The sequence below is a fragment of the Rhinoderma darwinii genome, chromosome 6 (genome assembly GCF_050947455.1).
Source record: "Rhinoderma darwinii isolate aRhiDar2 chromosome 6, aRhiDar2.hap1, whole genome shotgun sequence".
In the NCBI taxonomy this organism is placed as follows: Eukaryota; Metazoa; Chordata; class Amphibia; order Anura; family Rhinodermatidae; genus Rhinoderma; species Rhinoderma darwinii.
The window spans coordinates 14,954,545-14,981,059 of NC_134692.1; the positions used below are offsets into that span (position 1 = coordinate 14,954,545).

At 43.7% G+C, this 26,515-nt stretch overlaps 1 long non-coding RNA gene across 1 annotated transcript; it reads left to right on the forward strand.

The window, feature by feature from the left end:
• Positions 1-2,413: 2,413 nt before the first annotated feature.
• On the forward strand, positions 2,414-26,309 carry LOC142656189 (uncharacterized). Its single transcript, XR_012849610.1, has 3 exons — positions 2,414-2,466; positions 20,865-21,106; positions 25,556-26,309. It is a non-coding gene; the product is annotated as an uncharacterized LOC142656189 (long non-coding RNA).
• The last annotated feature ends 206 nt before the right edge of the window (positions 26,310-26,515 follow it).

Genomic DNA, 26,515 nt, shown 5'->3' on the forward strand with positions numbered 1-26,515 from the left:
AACCATTAATGGAGTAACAATAACACCATACAAGTGTGACACTAGTCTACATGTAAAATGCAGGGGCAGCAATGGCTTCTGGATCATCAGTGTGCGTATTAGGTTTACTGCTGTTTTTGTGCGCCCTATGACACTGCTGTCCTCTATGGAGATATTTTTGCTTTTTCTGTGTGAATATTCTATAAAGTACAAGGGTTGACATCGGCACCAGGCAAATCTGGGCAGATGTAAGGGCCCAATGGGCTTAGGTGGGCCATGGCAAGTCGAGTGGACATGTTCTATGCTTGTCAAGCCAAGATTGGGGTAGACAGGGGCGCACTGTGACTCTGGGGTAGACAGGGGCGCACTGTGACTCTGGGGTAGACAGGGGCGCACTATTAGTCTGGGACATAATAATTGAATTCACAAAAGTAAATCATGTGCGAAGTTAATACTGACATTTTCCAATTTCCTTTAGCATCTTTCTGCCTCTGTTGCCAGGACTGTAGAAAGGAAAGACACGGTTACAAAATTTCCTTATAACCTTGAGGACGTGTGAATTTCTGCAGCGGAATTGTGTGTGGAAATTCTGCAGCATTTACAGAAGCAATAAAGTGGGTGAGATTTAGTAAATCTCTTGCCGACGCTGCGGGAAAAAAAACGCAGCGGAAATGTTAATCACTTGACCTGCGGTGCGAAATTTAATTCCGCAGCATGTGAATTTATGCTGGGTTTTTGTTGCTTTTTCGTTGCGGGTTTTCCCCATTGAATCGAATGGGGATGCAAAACCCGCAACGGAAAGACTAGCGTTTCAACGACTTTTGCGGCGTATTCACAGCATTTACTCCACAAAAATCGCAACGCTGGAAGAAAAAAAATCATACTTACCCAGAACGCCCTCCTTCTTCCTACAGTCCAGCCTCCTGGGATGACGTTGCATCTCATGTGACCGTTGCAGCCAATCACAGGCTGCAGCGTCACATAGCCTGAAATGTTATCCAGGGAGGCCGGAGCGGACGTCAGAGAAGGGAGGGGGTAAGTATAAATAGCTTTCTTCCACAATGTGGTGCGATTTTTCAGATGGAATGTCCTGCGGGTTCCAGGTCGGACATGCTGCGTGATTTTTACGCAGCGTATCTGTCCCGTAGGAGCCCGGCCTTAAGATGCCCATACCCATTAGAGAAAAGTTGGCCGAACCTGTTGAATTCTGCGGGAATTCTGCGGGATGGGCCGACTATCTATCATACCTCCCAACAATCCCGGATTCAGTGAGACAGTCCCGGATTCCGGGTGGTGTCCCGCTGACCTGGGCGGCCGGGGGTATGTCCCACTGTCAAACTAATTCTGAAGCAAGGAACTATCAGCTCCCTGCTTCAGAATTAGTTCATAGCGGAGAAGCAGAGCGCGAGCGGCGAGCGGTGAGCAGAGGGAGCTCCTGCGCTCGCCGAGGACTCCCTGGGCACAGCGCTACTTTAAGCGCTGTGCTCGGGGAAGCCCTTGACGTTACTGTCCATATATATCATATATGGACAGTGACGTCAGTGGCTACTCCTGGAGCGGAATACCCGGCCAGAGTTGGCAACGGGGATTTCACTCAAGGAATAGCCACTGGCACTGACGTCACTGTCCATATATAGACAGTACCGTCAAGGGCTTCCCTTAGCACAGCGCTCCCTCTGTTCCTCCGCTCTGAACTAATTCTGAAATAGAGAGCTGGGCAGTGACCTCAGGGGTTTACTCTAGGAGTGGAATCCCCAGCCAGATCATCGGCAACGTGGATTCCGCTCAAGGAGTAGCCACTGACGTCACTGTCCATATATGGACAGTGAGATCAGGGCTTCCCTATAGGAGCAGAATCCCCGGGCTATGCTCTGGCTGGGGATTCCGCTCCTAGTGGGAGTCCCAATGGGGCTATCTACAAGGGGGGGTGCTATCGTCAAGGGGGGTGTGGCACTATCTACATGGACTCTGTGGCACTATATAGGGGCAGTATCTACAGGGATCACTGTGGCGCTATGTACATGGGCACTGTCTACATGGACACTGTGTCACTATCTACAAGGGCACTGGCACAAGGGGCAGCTAAGGGGGCATTATACTGTATGGGGCAGCTATGTGGGCATTATGCTCTATGGGGGGATTTGTTTGGGCATTATACTGCATGGCAGCATCCGTATGGGCATTCTACTGCATGGGAGAATCTGTATGGGCATTATACTGTATGGGGGCATCTTTGTTGGCTTTATACTGTATGGGTGCATCTATGGGGCATTGGTGGCAGCTAGAGGGCATTATACTGTGTGGGGGAAGCTATTTGGTATTATACTATGTGGGAGGCACTAAAGGAGCATGATAGAGTGTGGGCTGAATTGGGTGTTTATGGGCGGGGATTGGGTGGGATTAGAGGCGTGGCTTAAAAGAAAAAAAATTGTCGCGCTGCGTACACCACATCGGTTGTCCCTCTTTGTGATACTTGAAAGTTAGGAGGTATGTATCTATGTGTATGACTTATGACTATATGAGTATGGGGTTTCCCAACTCTCCCCAGACGGCAGATTTAGAGAGAAATTAAGATTGTGTATGTTAGATTTCAACATGTCCGATCCTTTGTTGCCACAGGAGATAAGTCGCTGCCAAAAAACTCTGTAGCTGCTTATTCCCCTTTTCCTAATGTAAACACATGCACGCTCGGCCAAGCATTCGGCCAACAGCCATTGAAGGTGTATACCTTTACACACAGACGCCCCTGACCTCATGAGACTGCACTTCACCGTTAAAGAAGCAGCAGTAAGGAGAGCTCTTAATGTGTCAAATATGTACAAACAAGCCATATTTCATTATTTTTTAGGATAGCGGAAGGCACTTTACTAATTTTACACTATCAGAACAACAGATAAGATAATAACGTGGTAAATGATCTTTGAAAACATATGCAAAAGGGCTCAGGACATTTCCCCTGGGCCAGTATTTGTTCCACTGCACACAAGACGAGAATGCTGCGGATTTTCCGTCCGGATTAACACACAGAAAGTCTGCAGCGGTATACAGTACTAGACATGTAGATAAGATTTATTCATCTACATATATATGTACATGCAGCAGAATTTTTCCACACGGAAATCCGCAGCATGTCAATTTCCAATCCGGATTTTCACCATGGATTTCACCCCCTTCAATGAGAGGGGTGAAATTTGTGGATCTTGCTGCAAATTCTCTGCCGATTTGCAGCAAATTTTTCCACGCATATGCAGAGGGGTATAAAGAGGATCTGTCAGCTGTAAATACTTATATTCAATCACTCAAATAACAATTCTGGAGCAGTTTTTCTCAGAACTCTGCATTCCTCTGTTATTCCTCTTGGAAATCTATGAATAAATTGACAACTGGGTCTTGCTATTCCTCTTGTCATAGCGGTGTGTCCTGCGTAGGGAAATGCCTCACTGGCAGGGGGAATGATAACACCCATTTGATCAATTTATTTAAACATTTTCAGGAGGAATAACAAAGGAAAGGTTTCCCCTCTAGCGGCCACTATGGGGGAAATATAGTATTACATGGCACCCATTAAAATGAGCAGCAATTCTCTGCTCTGTGGGGAGTCTCGAGTAGGGGCCTCCCTCTATGAAGTCCATATATCCTAATAGGTCATGTCATGACTTGTCGTCTATAGGTAGATGTCATGTCAAGTTGCCCAATATCCTGGTACCTGCTGTAGAGCTGAGTCCTTTGTTGTGACATGTCAGAACTCACACCATCCAATCTGTATATAACTTTTAGTATTACTAAGGGCTTATTCACACGAACGTGGATCTCGTCCGTGTGACGGCCGTTAAAACAACGGCCGTCACACGGACCCATGTATTTCAATGGGGCGGTTCACACGACCGTTGTTTCAACTGAGCGTGTGAACGGCCCGTTAAAAATTGGACATGTCCTATTTTCCTGCATGTCTCACATCCCTCCATAGACTGTAGTCTGTGGGGCATCCGTGACAACGCGTCCCACACGAGTGCACCTCGGACGTGAAAAACTGAAGTTTTTCACGTCCGAGGTGGGCCACGTTCGTGTGAATGTAGCCTAACAAAGTAATGAGGGGAATGAATGGGCCTCCCCCAACAAAATCCACAATTCCAAAAAGTATTTTGTTCAAGAGAAGACAATGGACAATGCGGTAGACGGTGCTGAAACTCATCGCATAGGCACAATAATGGGCTGTGGCTGCTCTTAGTAGACATGCAAATCACATGTCATTGTTTATAGCCCACTGAAACTAGACGTAACCTTCTGGAAAACACAAAAATATCTTTCTATTTTTGGGAAATTTTGGAAAGTTGTTGTTCTACATTAAGAGTCCTGTGCATATATCTGTAGACTGATTATATTCCAGAGATGAAATTGTACACAAGGGGTTTTCCGATAACCTTCAATCAAACGTCTCACACTGGTCCGAGGAACTTCAATCTAAGAATTATATTCCAGTTTCTTTATCGTGCTCAGATAAAAGAATATAAAAAATGCCTTTTTGAGGTTAATAACAGAATTCGTGCCTAAATGCCCGAGATGTAATCTTGACAATGCTAATTTAATAGCATTTTATGTAGATTTGCCCCTTGATGAATAAATTTTTGGCATGAGGTTAGCATGATAGAAAGAAGTAGTTCAATAAGGCTCTGTTCACATTTGACCCCACAGGCGCCTGATGGACCGCATTGACTTACAATAGGGTACGTTGGATTCGGTTGCGGTTTGACGGGAAGAATAGCGCTGCATGCAGATAAGCTTCCCATGAAATCTGCCAGGTCTGCCAACTGAGCCTCTGACATCAGGCAAATGAGCGTTCAGAGAACGCTCTTTCACGATAATTTCCTTGTGTAAACAGGGCAATGATCAGCCGATGAACGAGCAAACGCTCGTTCATCGGCTGATTATATTGTTTTAAATGCCCAAAATATTATCGTTGTCAGCAGCACATGTGTAAACCGGGAGACGCGCTGCCGACATGATAATAATGTATGGGGACGAGCGAGCGTAGTAACGAGCGCTCGTCCCCATACATAGCTCCTTGTGAATGTAGCAAATGACTGCCAATCAACGAGCTGTTGGTTGATCGGCACTCGTTGTATTGGCCAAAATGTGTACTGGTGTAAAGGCCTTTTACACCGGCCGACACTCGGCTGGTGCAGCGAGCGCTGATCAACGCGACATCGTTGATCGGCGCTCGTTTGCTCCTGTCACATGGACCTATGGATGGGGACGAGCAGTCGTTACTCCGATCGCTTGTCCCCATACATTATTATCATGTCGGCAGCGCGTCTCCCTGTTTACACATGTGATGCCAACAACGATAATATTTTACTTTTTTAAAACGATACGACCAGCAGATGATCGAGCGTTTGCACGTTCATCTGCTGATTGTTCCCATGTTTAAACTGGGCAATTATCGGCAACGAGCGCTCATAGAACGCTCGTCTGCCTGATAATCGTCCATGGTAAAACCCCCTTAAAAGTACCTTCAGGGAAGAGAAATGGTCACCACTATAATAAGCACCATTAGCAGATTACCATTACCATCAGCAGGTAGGAGATCTTTGAGACCAGGTTAAATACCCATCTGTTCCTAGTTGTCTCATTCTGACAACCCATTTTTACAATGAAGCTGATCGGCTGATCGATTCAGGTCTGGTTTCTGAAACACTCCCGGCAATCAGCTGATATTGCCAGCCGGTAACACATGAAAGCCTGACAATGTAATAAGTCTCTATCAGAGAAATAAATTCTATCAGAATAAAGGTCCTATTACATGGCTCGATATGGGCTGTGAAAACGAGCGCTAATCAACGAGGCAGCTCGTTCACCGGCGTTCGTTTGCTCCTTTCCCAAGGATCAATGATTGGTTATGTCTGGGGACGAGCGATCGTTACTACGATCATTCATCTCCATGCATTGGCAGCACATTTCCCTGTTTAACAGGTCAATGATCGGGAACGAGCATTCATATGAACGTTTGTTTGCCCGATCATTGGCCCGTGTAAAAGAGCCTTAAGAGCTACTCGACCTCATAGGGCATATGGAAAAAAATTGTCTCATTGAAACAACACTTATATAAGAAATTGTAAGGATTAGAAAAACATGGCTATTTTTTTCCAAAAACAGCACCACACCTGTCCACAGGTTGTGAGTTTTATTGCCGCTAAGCCCTATTCACTGCAATACCAGACACAATCCATGGACAGGTGTGGCGCTCCATTTTGAAGAACATAGACATGTTTTTCTAATCCTCGTTAACACCTCTAAAGCAAAATGGTCCTAAATTTTGGAACTAGGACTAAGAAAATATTTATTTCAAAATATTTACAAACCATTTGAAAAACTAGAAAGAGAAAAGAAGGAGAAATTGATCTGCCGTGATCTGTAAGTTATGTAGAAAGTCACGCTTGAGTAATTTGGAAGTGAAAAAGGAACAGATCACTTTCTTGTCTTCCTACCAAGGTTGTGTACGTCATCAGTGTCCATGTGGTGTGACACACAGATCAATGCATAGATCGATTGATTGATGGCGTCAAAGTATAAACTCCCCAGTGGACGTTGCTCCGGTCACAATAAACCTCAGTTCTTCCATATTTCATGAGCAGTTCATTCATGTTGCATTACCGTCCAATAAGCCACTAAGCTGAGAACAGAATCAATCCACCCATCAATCAATCTATCAATCAATCAATCAATCAATCAATAAATCAATCAATCAATCCTCCATCCTATTTTTGTTATTTTATCAATTTTATACAAAATAATACAGAAGGTGGTTGTCACAACCATGGGGGATGTGGACCCACTGGGCCACTCTGCCGTAACGGAGTAGCAGCTGGCCAAACAAATATATATACCTGGTACCTGGATGGCAGGTTGGTGCCGGATAGCCGGAAGCTGACTTGTGCCAGATTATCGGAAGCTGTCTTGTGCTGGATTATGGGACTCCAAACGGACACGGGTCTCGGATACAGAAGTCGTCACGGATACTGGATACAGGAACAGGCTATGGAACCTTTGCAGACTAACATATGCTAAAAACAACATGAATGAACAATATTGCTTCAGGCACTGAGGAGAGGAAGTGGGCAGAGTTCCTTATAAAGTCCAGGGTGTGCTGGGATAGCTTGGGAGCAATATTCCTGGTGCGCGCGCTGGCCCTTTAAGAATGTGGACGAGTGCACGCACACCTTACGGGCACAGGTTGCAGTAGAGAGCAGAGCGTGACGGCGTCCCTGGGGAAGGAGACGCCGGCGGAGATTCAGAGTCCTGCGGTTGCGGCTGCTGGTAAGATGGGAATGCCGGCAGTCAGCGACCACGGGCATTAAAGCGGCCAAATATGCTGACCCATAGAATTGGTCCGATACAGGGTCAGACTGGCCCACCATAGTATCAGAGGATCATCAGCTTGACCCAGGCTCTGGCACATTAATGCACCTCTAATAAAACAGGATGCCAAAGATCCGGATATGCCCTATTAGGACATATGGACATGACCGTGGGATAAACAGAGTGCAGTTCTGTTACCCTTAACCATTAACTGCGTGTGACAATCCCAACTCCCTTAATCTACCCCTTACCTTCCCCACCAATGATGACACTGGAATGAATTGGCCACAGCAGCCATTTTATTAACAAAAACAGAAAAACAACACAATATTAAATACCAGTAACTAATACCAAATAAATAACCATAACTTAATAACCTTTCCACGCAAACCCCCCCATACAAACATCATTCACGTGAAAAACCATACACCCCCATATTGAAAATTGGGAAGGTCCTTGGGGCTAATAAGAAGGATCTGGCGCCATTCTGCCCATATCTGTATTTTACCCCCAGCCGTCCTGCTACAGGCACAGGGGCACCGTGCGAACCACAAATGGCTGAAGCATTTCCATTTTGCTCCCCGGGACCCCACCCAGCAGGAGCCCATGTAAGCCAGATCCCCCACCATGTATAATCTGGGAGGGACCATCACCAGTATGAATCCCTCCCCCACCAATTTTAACCAACTCCAAGGACCCCCCAAAACCCGCCATACGCTGCCATGACGACTGGACATACAACATGAACACCTAACAACACAACCAACAAAACAAAAAAGGGGAGGGTGGGTGGGACAACTGCTCCTCACTGTGTTTCCGGACAGACTGGCGCTCAACCCAGAGTGCCGTCTATCTGGCCTCGTATCTCAAGCTCCTTGCCTTCCTGTTTCCCAGTTATGTGGCCTCCTCCAAAGCCCAGGGCTCAGCTCCGGCCGTTCTTTATAGAGGGGTCCTCAGCTTTTGCTCCTGCTTTTGATGAACTTGTATTTCTTGGGTGTCCGTTTATTTCAATGGGTACCATGTAATACTACATTTCCCCTGCAGCGGCCAGAAGGGCTTTCCTTTTGATGACCATAGATGGGCAATTTGCCAATTTAGAACATTTTTAGTATTGGAATTGTGGTCGTTAATTGGGGAAATATTGCAAGATATTTGTAATAATAGGAAAAATCAATCCCAGGCAGATCATGCATCTTACTGCCCGTACATGTAGTGGCCATGTGGTGGTATTGTGCCAGGCAGCCCAGATCCATGCGTTAATAACTTGCCACGGTTTTACCTTACATTTTTTTAGCTACGTGGCTTGTACAAATAAAACACATTGAAACCATTTAAAAACTGTGGCAATTAGTGGTAAAGCAGCATGCGGTCTTTCCGCACTACACAATATTGCCACCCGGCCGCTACATGTACGGGGATCCTTAGGCAAGAAAAACGCATGTTCTGGGTTGAACTTTTTGTAGCATCACAATGACCATTATGTTTGGTCACTTTTACAATTGTCCTAACATAGAAGCGATTACATGTACGGTGCGGCCAGAGTGCGATGTTTATGGCTGCTGTGGATACATTACATTATTTGGTAATGAGCTTTTACTGATCTGCTGCATCATTATCCATTACCGGCTGAAAGGGATTTACAACTAGATTTCAATAATGAAAGAGAGAAAACAGGTAGAACATTTAGCAGCCGTGCTTTTAAAGGGACGGCGGTGGTTAAGGTCCATTAGAGGAACCGGATGTTGATTGATATTCTTATTCCAATCAATGGTCAGATCCACTCACTTATAGTGTCAAATATTCTCGTGAAAAAGTCCTAATTTATATGGTAACTGCTACAATATTATTTTACCTATCATGTATCTATCTATCTATCTCATATCTATCTATCTATCTATCTATCTATCTATCTATCTATCTATCTATCTATCTATCTATCTATCTATCTATCTATCTATCTATCTATCCATCCATCCATCCATCCATCTATCTATCTATCTATCTATCTATCTATCTATCTATCTATCTATCTATCTATCTATCTATCTATCTATCTATCTATCTATCTCTCTCTCTCTCTCTCTCTCTCTCTCTCTCTCTATCTATCTATCTATCTATCTATCTATCTATCTATCTATCTATCTCATATCTATCTATCTATCTATCTATCTATCTATCTATCTATCTATCTATCTATCTATCTATCTATCTATCTATCTATCTATCTATCTATCTATCTATCTATCCATCTATCCATCTATCTATCTATCTATCTATCTATCTATCTATCTATCTATCTATCTATCTATCTATCTATCTATCTATCTATCTATCTATCTATCTCATATCTATCTATCTATCTATCTATCTATCTATCTATCTATCTATCTATCTATCTATCTATCTATCTATCTATCTATCTATCTATCTATCTATCTCTTATTTGTTATAACATATTTAATAAGTAAATAAATTATTTCCTTTTATTTTCCTTATATGCTCTTTTTTTTAACAGTTTTCTGTAAAATATTTCACTGCAATTAAAAATGTAATTAAAGATGCAAAACCCCAGCTATATACAGGAGGAGGGTGTGGAGACATTTTAACACCTAAAGTGGCAAAAATTTCAGCGCCGATCATGACACTGAAAAGACAGACAGCGAGCCAACTGGCTGCTCCCATCCGACCCCCACTGGGCTGATGATGACTCTGAAGCTTGTTGTAATTAGTGACAGTTGTGCGGAAATTTCAACAAACCCAATTGACTGTGTCAACCAAAATCTTACACAGAAAAAAACCCACAAAAAGATAAAAATAAATAAAAAAAAAATAAAATAAAAACCTTGAATGTTTTTCAATAAATGTTCAATAACGCTATTGACTTTTTTTGGCTTAGACAGGTTTAATCGATGGGTCAAATCAAAGAGATATTACACAAAGGAACAAACTGATAGCTGATGAAATTGATCTGACATGAATCCGCAGATGGCGTGCTGAGGATAGATCCGGGTTTTCTCTCTTTCTCTATGGGATCAGGTGTGGAATAGAAGCTTTAATTCCAACCTTGACAAGGTTTAATGCTTGTCAGCCGATCTGGTTATCTCTGCGGAGCTGCATCCATCTTATCTCATTAATGTACTTTTGCTATTTTTTTTTACTCTTGTTTTGTATTGTGTTATTGTTTTTTTACAATATATTTTTTATTTATACCATTAAAAAAAAAAAAAAAAAAAATATATATATATTTTTGGTTTTTCTTTTTTCTTTTTCTTTTTTGCTGATTCTAATCACTTTCTACAGTGTAAAATCCCAGACTGATTCATCAATTTTTATTCTTCCTGCTGTCAAATTTAAGTCCAACTGGGATGAGATCACCCACCATATTTATCAATTAGGACAATCTGTTCCATTTTATTCTAGATGATTTTCCTCAATAAATCTGGTTTATGGCTCCAGACAATCCTGAATAATGATCTCCCCTTTCACTTACAAACATTAGATAAGGATTTTAACAAGCAATAGAGTTCAATGACCAACACATAAACACCAAAAAACAACAATAAAGCACAAAATAAAAAAAATTATTCATGTGAGAAGAGGAAATTGAAGTAATAAAATTGAAGAAAATATCAAATGACTTGTTCGCAAACATGCAGAAGGAATATTTTTAATCATAGGAACTGGAAGCTGTTGGACAGGGATGGCCTTAGGGGTGTGCGACCTGTACAACTGGGCCATCGGTTGCCCCTGCTGAAATGGGCACCTCATGATGAGATTTCCTTGTGTGGCACTGCTACTCAGGCACTGTACAGTGCGACATGTTCTTTCTTCCTGCGGTTCTGTCTCTGACCTCACATTGAAATCAATAGGAGGCAGAGAAGGCGTTTTTTGCTGCGCTTTTTTACCCGCGGCGCTCAAAATTCCTGAAGGAATTTTAAGGCAGATTTTTCTGCCTTCAAAAAACTCAGTGTGAACATACTCTTAATGTTTAATAATCTTTTTTTTTCTGTGCAATACTCGAAATGACTCTGCCCATCTAAGGTGATCCATGTTGAATGAAATCTGTACGTACATGTTGATTTCTTTTTCTTTTGATATCACTGTGTGACAATGTGATTCTAGCATTTATTTGGCATTCTGCCGACCTGTATAAATAATTTCTTCATTGCCCAGATGGTTGCATATTAAGTAGGTTTCATTGATTTGAAATCTTTGTGTGTCTTACTCGAAATAATGTTTTAAAATTTTAGCCCCCCCCCAATAAAATCTCAAGGAAAGAAGGTCAAAATTGCTGCCTGGATACAGTTATCTAATATTGATTAATTACTAAAGGAATGAATAATACTAAAAACATCAATAATAAATGATAAAGATCATAATAAATAATTATCATACCAAAGATCACATCATTTAGCCCTCATGCACACAGTAATACGGCTCCTATTGAAATCGATGGGGCCTGACTACCTCTGCATGCCTTTTTATCTGTCTGATTCTTTATGAAATCGGCAGTGAAAAAATGGTGGCATGCTCCATCATATGCTGTATTACGGAGGTAATATGGCACTCAGGGTCGGCTTTAGGCTGGATGGTGCCCTGTGCAGTATTTTTTATTGCTGCCACCCTTATGTTGTACCAAAAAATACAGTGATGTTGTGTAGAAATAAGTATACCATACAGTGCCAAAATCACAGACCGTTGCCTTTACAACACTGCCAAATCAGCTTCCTTTCCATGTTCAGGCACCAAGTGTGGGATCAGGGTGTAAGCTCCAGGTGCCCAGGCCACCAGGGTTAGTGGTAACCCCTACAGTAATGTTAGGTGATGCACAGAGTGTGGACGCACAGGTAGCACAACCCTAAGGCCAGCCCTGATGGCACCATATGGCGGCACCATAAGGTGGGCATTACAACTCCATAGTATGGAACCATAAGGACTCCATGTGCTGCCATACAGCATGCAAGATGCCTTAGGAGAAGTTAAAATAAAAATCATGCCATTTTCAATGTGCCCGACAGTTCTAGCGCTAACAGGTAATTTTACATACATATAGCTGTAATTAATTCACTTATTGAGGCCTCCTTCACACATAATTTAAAAATAAAACACAAAAAACAAAACACAAAAAACACCATAAAAATAAACTACAACACAGGTCACATAGGCTATTGGAGGTCTATGGACGGAAAACGGAGTAAAAAATATCACAACTGGAACATGCTGTGTTTTAGAAAAAATGTGGACCAAAAATAGCAAAAAATTATAATAATCAAAAACACATTGGCCCACATTTTCTAAGCAGTGTACCCCAGTCTTTTTGGTGTAAACTGCTAATGGAACGTGCAGCAAATTCACATTAAGATTTGCAACTTTATCACTTAACTTAACTTAACTGAATAACGTTAAAAAGGTGCAAATTTCTGGCGTAACTATGGGCTATCAGCAGGTGTAGGTTTTAATTTCTGCTTGTTTGACTTGTAAAAATGCACCCTAGTTATTGAGATGGGTAAGCCTTTTGAGAAATTTGGCACAAAACACTTCCAACTACCTACTGGTGCAGCAAAAAACACCCAAAAGTCTTAGCAAATTTAGGCCATTGTGTGTAGAGAACTTCACATTCTTGTAGTGACTACCAGCAAATGTCTGGCCAACAAAACAACGGCCATAAAAATGCCACGAAAACCTGACCTGGATGTTGTGTGTGAATCCAGCCTAATACTTTTATGTCAAGTGAATAGTACATTTTTTTTTACTTTTTTGTTTTTTATACAGAGTTAAAATAGAATAAAAGATTGAACAGAATTCTTCCATAACCTCCAGTTTCAACATACAAAAAGAAGTTCGGAATGTTGTAATCACCCGAGTAGATCCCGTGTGGGACACAATAGGACACCTGGGTGACATGTCATGATGTCACATTATGAGCCGCTGTTGGGGAGAGGATTTGTTTTCAATAAGAAACTCTTTGAAGGTTTTGTACATGAAGTAATTCGATTGTTTACCTGAGATTGTTTGGACTTTTTTGTTTTTATTATTTTTCAATACGTTGAGTTTTTGATCTTTATTTAGCTGGTGTCTTTGTGACAAAAAACACATAAAAGCTAAAATGGGTATCAATGATAACAGGACAGGAATCTGCCGGCTTTAGTAGCTGTCTAGAATAACTTTGGAGCCACTTTGCCTACATTTATAGGGGATGCAATTAACAACCATTTGCTAATATACTTTAATTATTGGGAATGATCCCCTTGGCTACCCGAGCACAAAAGTCATGTAAGTGCACGTCAAGTTAAATAAGCTGCAGTCTGAGTATCGCTGGTTTATGACCATCCACAGTCTACAATACTACACTACCTGCTGTGATAGCCCTGTAGTAGGGAAAGTTTGTCCAGTCAAGTCAATCAGATGAGTCGTAAAAGTGTAATCTGTGGGGGTGAAAAATCCAAAGAAGCCTTAAGGTGATATTACACGGTGTTGGCCGTGTAAACGAGCACCGATCAACGAGACAGCTTGATGATCGGCGCTCGTTTGCTCCTTTCACAAGGAGCTAGTATGGGGACGAGCGCTCGTTACTCCGATTGTTCGTCCCCATACATTTCTATCATGTTGACAGCGCGTCTCCCCAGGAAGATGTGCCGCCGATAACTATAATAGTTTCTGCATTTAAAACGATGCAATCAGCCGATGAATGAGCGTTTACACAGGTCAATTATCGGGAACGGGTGTTCTGTGAACGCTCGTTTGCTCGATAATTGGCCGGTGTAAAAGGGCCTTTAGGGTCCTTTTATATCAGCCAAGTTTGGCCTTAACAATGAGCGCTGATCAACAAGACAACTTTCTCATTCATCGGCTGATCGTTGCTCTGTGTACACAGGGCAATGATCGGGAACGAGTATTCATATGAACGATTGTTTACCCGTCATTGGCCCATGAAAAAGGGCCTTTAGAACGACGGAGTCCTGATACCCAGCAGCAGGGGCGTAGCTAGAGGCTCATGGGCCCCGATGCAAAAATTCTTACTGGGCCCCCCCCCCGCAAACTTCTCATGGCCGACGGTCCGCTTTCAGCTGCATCGCTGGGTCTCCTAAGTGACCCAACAATGCAGCACTAGCAGCCGGGGCGTCACTAAGGCTGGGTTCACACACACTATTTACGGACGTAATTCGGGCGTTTTAGCATTGAATTACGTCCGAAAATGCGGCTCAAAAGCGTCGGCAAACATCTGCCCATTCATTTGAATGGGTCTTACGATGTTCTGTGCCGACGGTCATTTTTTTTTACGCCGCTGTCAAAAGGCGGCGCGTAAAAAAGTGCCTGTCACTTCTTCAGACGTAAATGGAGCCGTTTTCCATGGACTCCATGGAAAACCAGCTTCAATTACTTCCGTAATGGACGCAGCAAAAGACGCCTGCACATGCCATTACGGCTGAAATTACGGTGCTGTTTTCTCCTGAAAACAGCACAGTAATTTCAGCCGTAACGGACGCTGCCGTGTGAACATACCCTCAGGGCTTAAAATGTCCGGGAAATAGCCCCAATACATATGTGTCCGCCCCAAAAAAAAGTGTGTATGTGAGACAGCATAGCATATCTATAGCACTACGACCCTATAAACTATGGATAGGATTAGATACAGTGGCTCAGAAGGCAGTATCACACATGATAGGATTAGATACACAGCTCAGCATTCAGTATCACACATGATAGGATTAGATACAGTGACCCAGCAGACAGTATCACACATGATAGGATTAGATACAGTGGCTCAGCAGACAGTACCACACATGATAGGATTAGATACAGTGGCTCAGCAGACAGTACCACACATGATAGGATTAGATACAGTGGCTCAGCAGACAGTACCACACATGATAGGATTAGATACAGTGGCTCAGCAGACAGTACCACACATGATAGGATTAGATACAGTGGCTCAGCAGACAGTATCACACATGATAGGATTAGATACAGTGGCTCAGCAGACAGTACCACACATGATAAGATTAGATACAGTGGCTCAGCAGACAGTATCACACATGATAGGATTAGATACAGTGGCTCAGCAGACAGTATCACACATGATAGGATTAGATACAGTGGCTCAGCAGACAGTATCACACATGATCGGATTAGATATAGGGCCCAGCAGACAGTATCATACATGATTGGATTAGATACACAGCTCAGCAGACTGTATCACACATGATAGGATTAGATACAGGGCCCAGCTCGCTGACATTGCGGCTCCAGCGCTGGACCCAGGATAGGTAAGAATAATAATTTTGCTTCTTTATGTGTTACTGATTATTTTTGTGTGTTTGTGTTTTTTTTACATGTTCGGTTGTTGGACTTCGGATACGAGGACTTCAATGACGGCGTTTTTTTTATTCTCAATAAAATGGTTAATGAGGGTTGTGTTTTTTTATTTCAATAAAATATTTTTTCTATGTGCTTGTATCTTCTTAAACTTTATTATCACCGCCTTAGTAATGGCCGCTGGCTGATTGACAATCTCCATCACTAAGGCGAGGCTTAATGTTAGCCGGTGCAGAGGCTACACTAACCCCCATTATTACCCCGGTACCCACCGCCACCAGGGGTACTGGGAGGAGCCGGGTACAAACCAGTACCCGACCATCTGTAGTAACGGGCAGGCACCAGGGTGGCCGCAGTCTGGTAGTATTAGGCTGGGGAAGGCCAAAAATAGTGGCCCTTCCCACCCTGGTAATGCTGCCTGCTGCTGCTGTGTTGTATCTGGCTGGTTATGAAAATTGGGAGGGACCCGACATCGTTCTTTCCAATTATTTTTTATTTTTTTTTAAATGACGTGGGGTACCCCCCATTTTCATAACCAGCCAGATACAATAAAGCAGCAGCAGGCAGCATTACCAGGATGGGAAGGGCCACTGTTTTTGGCCTTTCCCCTCCTGATAATACCAGCCTGCGGCCACCCCAGTGGCCGACCATCACTACAGATGGTCAGGTACTGGATCGTACCCGGCTCTTCCCAGCACCCCTGGTGGCGGTGGGTACCGGGGTAATAAAGGGGGTTAGTGTTAGCCTCTGCATCCGCTAACACTAAGCCCCGCCTTAGCAATGGACGCTGTCAATCAGCCGGCGGCAATTACTAAGGCGGTAGTAATATAGTTTAAAAAAAAACACAAAGACATAGAAAAAATATTTTATTGAAATAAAAAAAAAACCCACACAGCCCTCATTAACCATTTTATTAATAAAAAAAAAGCTGTCATCGAAGTAGTCCTGGAATCCGCCGTATTCCAACGACCGAACCTGTAAGAAAACACACAAAAAATGATTAGTAACACGTGTGTTAGGGTATGTGCACACACACTAATTACGTCTGTAATTGACGGACGTATTTCGGCCGCAAGTACCGGACCGAACACAGTGCAGGGAGCCGGGCTCCTAGCATCATACTTATGTACGATGCTAGGAGTCCCTGCCTCACAACTGTCCCGTACTGAAAACATGTTTACAGTACGGGACAGTTGTCCTGCAGCGAGGCAGGGACTCCTAGCGTCGTACATAACTATGATGCTAGGAGCCCGGCTCCCTGCACTGTGTTCGGTCCGGTACTTGCGGCCGAAATACGTCCGTCAATTACGGACGTAATTAGTGTCTGTGCACATACCCTAATGCTTAGATACAGGGCCCATGTGTGATACTGTCTGTGGGACCCTGTATCTAAGCCTACCACAAGGTAGGCTTAGATACAGGGTCCAGCAGACAGTAATCTTATACAGTATAAGATTACTGTGTGCTGGGGCCCTGTATCTAAACCTAGTGTGGTAGGCTTAGATACAGGGCCCAGCAGACAGGATCACGCATGGGCCATGTATCTAAGCCTACCATGTGATTGGCTTAGATACAGGGCCCAGCAGACAGGATCACACAATCTGTGATCCTGTCTCATGGGCCCCCTAAGCCTGATACATCGTAGGCTTAGGGGTTGTGCAGTCCCTAAACATTGATGGCCTATCCACAGGATAGGCCATCAATAGCTGATGTGTCGCCCGGGACCCGCAAATCAGCTGTTTTGAAGGGGCCGCAGCACTCGTACGAGAGCTGCTTCCCCTTCATTTCACTACTCGCTCACACTGTGAATCGCCGACACCGATTCACAGTGTGACCGGAATGAAGTGACAGGAATGAAGGGGAGAAGCTCTCGTACGAGTGCTGCAGCCCCTTCAAAACAGCTGATTGGCGGGTCCCGGGAGTCAGACCCCGCCAGTCAGGGCTAAGCTTACCTTCCTCTTCGGCCGCGGCGGGAGTTCTGTAGTCTCGATGCTGTGCGCGGCGGCATAGCGCTGTGACGTCATGCGCTGCGCACAGCGCCTGACGTCAGGACCGCCGCTGCCATCCGGAACCAGGAAGGTAAGTAAAGTATGTTACTATAGTAACAGGGGCCCGCGGCCCGAGTTACTATAGTAACTTTTTATTGATGTGGTGCGGGGGCCCGTGGGCCCCCCTGGCTTCGGGGCCCGGTCGCAATTGCGACCGCTGCGACCCCTATAGCTACGCCAGTGCCCAGCAGGTAGATGACTTCCCATGCATGGTTGAAAAAAATGGAAGTTAAGGACACCTCTGGTTGCCGGTAGGACTGATTTCAAGGGTGTATGTTCCACAGAGCCAGCCCCTATGTCTACTTTGAGGCCCAAGAGGGTTGATTCTTCCCTTAAAAAAAAATATGGTTTTGAGTGGTCACAGGCAGGAGGTGGACATCCCCAAAAACCTACCTATATCTCAGCTTCCTCGAACCTTCTGAGCATGAGTGGAAAAGGATATAAGGGTTAACTGCAGCGGTCAGGTTTTTTTTAGTGGAGTTAGGCTTTATTGAGGAATGATAAACCTGCACATATGTCATACACCCATGATTAGGGCCTGTGCAAACCTGTAACCAGGGACCCCTGCCTTGGCTGCCGTCTCTTAAAATTAGCTCAGTCCTCTTCCACAATGAACAGGTAAACTGACTTGTATAGCCAACACCTTGTATGTTTGTTTTTTGCCTCTCAAGCCCCTGACGCCAGCTGCCAATCAATCGCTGTGATTATCGCGCCATTCCACCCCTACTTATTCCTTACACCTTGCTTCACAAGCACCCTGGAGCCAATTTTATTTGATCCACATGGCTACTACCTCCAGTATCCTCTCTCTATTCTGTACTGGCCTGACACCCTAACAGCTCCTCATGTGTACTCCCCCACATTCGTCGCCCATTACCTACCTACACTCATTTTCCTTTCCATTCACATATGTATAATCAGACCATCTATTCTCAGGACAGATGAGAATCAACATGTTAGATTTTGTAAGTTAATCCTCATCAATTGTTCCAAATTGTTCAGCTCAGTCGAATGGGCCCCTTATATCATTTCCGATGTCACCTCTGGAGGCACTTATCGGGGGAAAATGACAGGATCAAATTGGTCGAAATGTAACCCGATCTGATCCTTGGTCCCCTGATTGAAGTCTGATTATCTCAATAGACATCATATTGTTGATGGATCCTGATGATAATGAGAGACCCAGAACCCCCCAACAAACATCTCACCATTCTATTCATTCAGTAAACAACAACATTCAAGTTTTTGTGAATGTCAGGTCTTATAGATATCTCCTTAACAATCAACCAGCTCACAATCTAAGGTGTGTGGCAACCTGAAGACTAAGACTACCCAACTACTTGAGAAAGGGTCAGACTGAGAGTGATCTAGACAAATGGGCATTCAAGGTCATAGGCTCCTTATTGTCGCATAGGGTTCGTGGACTCACTGGGCCGTACCGCCTTGGCGATATGGCAGCTGGCCAACAGGGCGCAGGTCAGAGTTTATAGTTTATATAGGGTACCTGTGGCAGCTCGGACAGTAGCAAGGCAGGCTTGGCATTAACTAGGCAGCAGGTAGAGGTCAGGCGTAGATAAGCAGGACAGGCGGGGTATATAGCACAGCACGGCTACAGCTAAGCACGGCACTAGATCAGGATACAGGTTACAGGATACAGGAACAGGGAACACTGGGAGCATGAAACACTAGGGGACCATTTGCAAGACAGACTTGGAATACAACAACAAAGCTCAGGCATGGGAGGATGGGGCTGGGTCCTTCTTATAACCCAGGGTGCTCTGGAGCAATTAGCTCAATCACCAACATACGTCCGCTCTGGCTTCTTAAGTCTGGGCTGAGCTCATGAACGCACCCTGGTGGTCACTGTGGAGCAGGACGGCCGTATGTGGAGACATCTCTTGAGAGAAGGGCGTCGACTGGATGGAAGGCGTTCGTGGTCAGCGACCACGGACGTTACACTTATCACCCAGAATAGACATGATACACTTTGGTTTGGATAAATTGCATATCAGAAGAACTTTAAGGAGTGATGTCTAAGGGGACATGGGCCTCTTCTGGCCATGGACCCTCAGGCTTTGCCCTAATGCCTGATTTGTCAGTTCGCTCTTGATGTGAGTCTCTCTTTGGGATGAAGTTTCACCACATTCATGGCTGTTACATCTTATTATAATGACCAATGTCCAGGACAACCCAACATGATCGATGGACTCTCTTGAGTCTACTGCACTGGTTCCATGAGAGTTGCCAATGACTGATGTCTCCTTGTCCTAAAAAGTTAGTGTGAAATGAGTCAGGAGCCATTGCACCAACTTGATCACCTCTTTAAGTAGCTCTGTATAGACACTTGATATGAAAGAGATATAAAGATTATTTTCTGGATCTGGAATCATCTTGGTGACCACAGATCTTGTAGTATTAGGCATAGGAAAGCATTGGAGGCTTTCTCTGTGCGTCCATAGGGCTGGGCACAGCAAGACCACAAGACTCAGTTGAGCAAGTTTCCTGAGGTCAGGAATTACAGCATTGTCTCTGCCGTTCTCTATGTACCTGTCAGTGTCAGCTTGACAGCCTGAAAATATTTCAGCTTGTGGTTTTCTAACAGACTTTTCTTTGTGGTTTATGAAACCAGAAGTGTTGCAATCTGTTTTGATGCAAATACAATTTAATAAGCGGGCTGTTACTGCAGGTCTCTGGTATGTTATTTACAGTTTATTTAAGAAAATGTATTACATGGGAATCTGAAAAAATGCAAAATAGTCTGCGTGAATCTTTTTTTCTTTAAATTTGCTTCCCAAAGCGTACATGACACTTACATATATGAATATATGAATGTAAATGCCGCTGAAGGGTCTCAGAACTGGACATAGGTGAGATAAGTGTTGATGGGGTAGAAATGTTCCATTATTCATCTCATTAAGCAATACTAGTCAGTCTCGCTTTAACCTGAAATGGCTGATAACAGGGGACAATAGATTGACTTGAGGTTTAGAGTCCCTTAAAGCGAGGAACATACTTCTAAAAATATATATTCCTGCAACAATCTGAGTCCTAAGTCTTTAACAATTTTTGAAGATTTATTGATTAAATGAATTTTAGAAATGTATCTGAGGTTTCATTCATAATGTGTTGTAGACTGATTACTTTATTGTTTCTTTTAATTTCAAGCTTCGTCTGACACGGCAGGTTGTGGAGCTGCAAGCTTAGATGTCAGTGGGTGTTCTCTGTGAAGCATTCTCCTCCCTCACCCTTCTCTAAATTCCCTAGCCTGTGTTCCCTCCCAACATGGGTACATACCTTGGAGAGAGAGGCCCCAGTCCTTGTTGGTTTCCTACTCGTTGCTATTGGATAACAAGAACCTGTACAGGACCCCACTCAACAGAGAAACTGCATTCTTAGCAAACAAGGGGGTAAGGAATGGGAAGGGAAGGGCAAGTGCCAGAGCTTTCATCCTGGGAGACAAAACCTGGCAGTATAATGTGGAACCCGATTTGATCTTTGCCATAGGTGTTCCCTTCTATATATATATATATATATATATATATATATATATATATATATGGAATTGAAATGGAAATGATTTCACTTATCATTCCCATGGCTAATAATTACTTAGTTGATTGTGATCTCGGTTAAGAGTTTGGTAGAACCATGACCAGTAAAGGTCCTATTACACTGGCCAATTTTGGCCGATGCAGAGAGCCCCGATCAACGAGACAGCTCGTTGATCGGCGCTCATTTGCTCCTGTCACAAGGAGCTATGTATGGGGACGAGCGGTCGTTACTCCAATCGCTTGTCTGCCCGATAATTGCCAGTGTAAAAGCGCATTAACTTGCCCATGCTAAATTATCTGTTGAAGAGTGAGGAGCCCTCAAGCTTAGACATTGCTCTTTTAACATGAAAGATGTTCTCTGACCATTCTGGATAATAGAATACATGGATCAACTTTTTCTGTCTCATGATGGACATGTACAACCGTATTCTGGGGCCAAATCTGATGACTTTTCAGTATTTGGACCTTGAAGAAGGTAAAATTAGCTCTTCTGATTAGTACACAAGATTTCCCAACATGAGCATGATGTCGAAGGGATCTACAGGATGTGGCCATCAATGGATAAGGGATCTGAGACCAGGTAGATGAGTCGACATCCATTCGAATTAGGCAGATTTTTTTTAGGTCAACAAATGTCAACCTTTACATACATTTTCTTAAGCTTCGTCCTAAATGCTGATTACATGAACATCTTATGTCTTCTCTTTGAATAACAAAACTTGCATTCAACCAGACAAATTAATTTTGCATTAAAGGAAAAGAGAAAATAGGCATGTAGGGAATGTAGGCAATTAGGAGAAGGTATAAAAGACGGTGAGAACACAAAGGGAGAAAAAGGAAAAAAATAGTGACGAGAAGCAGAGATGGGGGTTGGGCTCTGTAGAGCATCTGTAGAGGAGAGGGATGAAACAAAAAAAAAGATTGACAAAAGCTTCTATTCTTCCTATGTCCTCAAACTGCAAGACAATTCTTCTTGTACAATATGACTAAGGACGTTGTGTCTTGAAGTGCATATTCTTATAGTGACATAGTTATGAAATATATTGCTATTCTACCTGCCGATCTCATATGTGCCGTCTCATGTATCCTGCCTGAACTCCGGTTGTTAGCCTTCCTTCCTCATGACAGTGCTATCATATGTGCTGTCTGTCTCTGCCTCCCTCATGCCTGTCCTACCTTGTCTCCTGCCTCCCTCATGCCTGTCCTACCTTGTCTCCTGCCTCCCTTATGCCTGTCCTACCTTGTCTCCCGCCTCCCTCATGTCTATCCTTCCTTATCTCCTGCCTCCCTTATGCCTGTCCTACCTTGTCTTCCCCTCCCTCATGTCTATCCTTCCTTATTTCCTGCCTCCCTCATGCATGTCCTACCTTGTCTCCTGCCTCCCTTATGCCTGTCCTACCTTGTCTCCCGCCTCCCTCATGTCTATCCTTCCTTATCTCCTGCCTCCCTTATGCCTGTCCTACCTTGTCTTCCCCTCCCTCATGTCTATCCTTCCTTATTTCCTGCCTCCCTCATGCCTGTCCTCCCTTGTCTCTCGCCTCCCTCATGCCTGTCCTCTCTTGTCTCCTGCCTCTCTCATTCCTATTGTTCCTTGTCTCCGGCCTCCCTCATGCCTGTCCTACCTTGTCTCCTGCCTCTTTCATGCATGTCCTACCTTGTCTCCCGCCTCCCTCATGCCGGTCCTACATTGTCTCCCGCCTCCCTCATGCATGCCCTACCTTGTCTCCTCCTCCCTCATGCCTGTCCTACCTTGTCTCCTGCCTCCCTCCTGCCTGTCCTATCTTGTCTCCCACCTCCCTCATGCCTGTCCTACCTTGTCTCCCACCTCCCTCATGCCTGTCCTACCTTGTCTCCCGCCTCCCTCATGCCTGCCCTACCTTGTCTCCCGCCTCCCTCATGCCTGTCCTACTTTGTCTCCCGCCTCCCTCATGCCTGTCCTACCTTGTCTCCCGCCTCCCTCATGCCTGCCCTACCTTGTTTCCTGCCTACCTCCCTCATGACCGTCCCAAGTTTTTTTTACAGTCTGTCTATCCTATGCCTGCCTGCCTCCCTCATGCTTGTCTTTTGCCTGCTGCTGTCTCTTTCCTGCCTGCCTCATGCTAATCCTTGCATAGTTCCTGCCTGCCCCCTTCATGACTGTCCTATCTTGTATCCTGCCTCTCCTTTACCTATTCTTGCTTATCTTCTGCCTCTCTCTTACATGTCCACTCTTGCTGGTCTCTTGCTTATTTCACTGATAGCGTGGATATCCTGGACAAAAGTTATATAATTTATAATTGTGCGTTGTTATATGAGTGGGGACTATGCAACCCTTTAGTGTTAGGGTCCACTTGCCGATGCTACCTCTTCAAATCCTATAGCCATGCCACCATGGTAGTTCAATCTTGTCTCACGCCTCCATCCTACCAGTACTGCCTTGTCTATGGCCTGCTTTGGACCCACCCAAAATCTTTCTATAACCATTGCTGTCATACTCTATACCATTTAATGGAGAAATCAAATCTTCATTCTGGATTGGAATGTAAAAAGCGTCTGGTATATCTCATTCTGACAACTTCTAAAATACACAATTTCTCCAGTGCTCTTTGCTACTGAGTAGTGACACAAGAGGCGATGAGTATAACTTTCAGGAACAGTCTTCACGCTCAATAGAACCTAAGTTCTTTTGGCAAAACCTCATGTTTACACTTAGCAGCCCATGAAAAGACAAATGGGCACAAGACTCCAGCGAGTGGCTTTTGGGGCATTGCCATGATGAGCTAAGCCAGCTATATTTACTTTGTAGATCAAGAATTATGGGTCAATAATGTTTTCTATTGGTGCATTGCATTGTTGAGGGGTTTATATATTTTGTTTCCAAAAACAGGAAGTTAAAAACCTCAATCTTTACATCCCATCGATCACTATGATAGGTCACATGTAACAGCGCAAGGTGCCATTGACTTAGTAGTTGCAACACCCTTCAGTTTCGCCCTGTGCTGGGCTGATATTACAGGCATAAAGAAGCTCTATGTCATATCCAAGGTCAATAAAAAAAGAGTTCTGCTTATGAATGTCTTAAAGAAACAGTAAACCTATAGTAAGCGGTTTATAAGAGGAATAACGAATATCAGTCACACATATGATTCATTTAATACTTCTGGAGGTTCTCAGCTCTGGAGATAAAGTAGAGATTATGGGGGCAGGGATTTTTCTAAACTTTATGCCAGAACCCCTCCTTATCCTTCAATATTTTATTTTAAAATAATCTGTTTCTTTGCCTGAATAATAAAATATTTCTAAATAAGCCAAGACATTATGACTTCAATAATTGCACATAAAATGAAACCACAATGTGGAAATAAGGTGTGGAGAAATTCGGCTTCTTAGTATATACTCCAGCTGTAAATTACAAAATACAACTCCAGAATACTGCTACTCCTACTTAGGTGCAGGATCTTTAAAGGGGGTTTCTAATTGCATACTTTATAAAGCAAGTTATTTTCGCCACGCTCCAGCGGTTCTCTGGTTTTTACGCTACGGGTATTGGTCTGGCCGTATGCACCAGCCTAGCCCTTTATATTACAAGCTCCAATATTAAGGACTAGGCTAGTGGATATGTGATGATCCCAACTCATATCATAGAAATAAATAGTGCCACAGTGCATCCTGTAGAAGGTGCCATCCACTGCCCCTGTAGATAGTGCCACAGTACCCAGTAGATGGTAGTGCCACACACTTCCACCTATAGATAGTGCCACCCACTGCTCCCTGTAGATAGTGCCACACACTGCCCATGTAGATAGTGCCACACACTGCCCCCTGTAGATAGCGCCACAGTGCCCCATATAGATAGTGCCACATACTGCCCCTGAAGATAATGACACAGTGCCCATATATAGTGCCACAGTGAGTGCCACCTGTAGATAGTGCCATATAGATAATGCCACATGTTCTACCTTTCCACTGATCGGAAAGTTGGGTCCGTGGTTCACGCACTAAAGTAAATGGGTCCTATCTATCGGGTGCCACTCAGATGCCGTGAAAAACGGCCCGAGTGGCATTTGGTCATGTGCAAGAGGGCTTAGTATTTGATTGTTCGCCATTCATTTGCAGGGCAAATTTATTGCCAGATGAACATTCCCCTGGCGATAACAACTGGTTAAAGGAGTCAGATCTAAGGCAGTCAGCTGATCGGCAGGGTTGCTGCTTTTAGAGAAGGCGTTATCTCATGAGACAGCCCCTTTGAGTTCTATTTACATAAGACTAGACAACCCCTTTAAGCCACTCCCCTTTTTAACAAACTTATTTTTTCCCATGCTTTAGCACTGGATGGGAAGAAGAAAAAGCAGGGACACAAAATGCTGCGAATTGTTCAACATTGAGAAGATTTTTATTCCATTTTATACTTGTATTAGGATATGGAACAGACCCGGATGAATGAAAAGGAAGATCTCCTAGTCAATGTTATTGATGTTTTCTACTTTTTAAATGCAGTGTCACTTTAAGACACCTTGGACCTTCCTTATGGGCGATGAAGAAGCAGGGAATGTAGATCACTCATCAATCTGCTTCCAAAGTGAGCTGAAAAGAGAGCTCTATTGTGTGCCATGAAGGAGGCCGTAGTGCCCTTTATAAACAGCTCACATACAATATGACCGAGGGAACCTTGACGAAGAATAACCGGCGATGATGTAAACCTTAAGAGTCACACAACATCTTTTGTCAACAAGTCTCCTTGGCGATCAGACAGCGGAGAAGCAGACTGGAATCTTCAGCTCCAAAGGACCTTTGTAGAGTAGGTGGACAGCATACTAATCGTAACCTTACCGGGCCAACAATGATTCCCATTTACATCTGGGAAGATCTTTGTGTAAAAGACTTTAAGAGAAAACCCAACAAAGATTTATCAGGCAAAAAGTAGTAAGCCCACCAACATCTCATTGTGTCATCGGCATTTATTTAGGAAGAAAAAGTCCATTACAGGCGTGTACGTTAGAAATATGGTGATATAATGTGATAAAACTCTAAGGTGGAGAACGTGTATTTTTTGACCCCCTCCTTCTTCCTACATAGGACTGTGGTGGTTTTATTAAAGACTGTTCAAGCTTAATAACTGTATAATAAAAAGTTCCAGCACTTTCTAATATACTTTGTTTTGATTAAATTCCTCACCATTTTTGAAAATCTCCACTTGCTGACAGTGGATGGAAACGTAATTTTTTACACCTGGGGACTGAAAACCTGTACCTGAAATACACAGTTGAGTCAGATTATTATGACCAC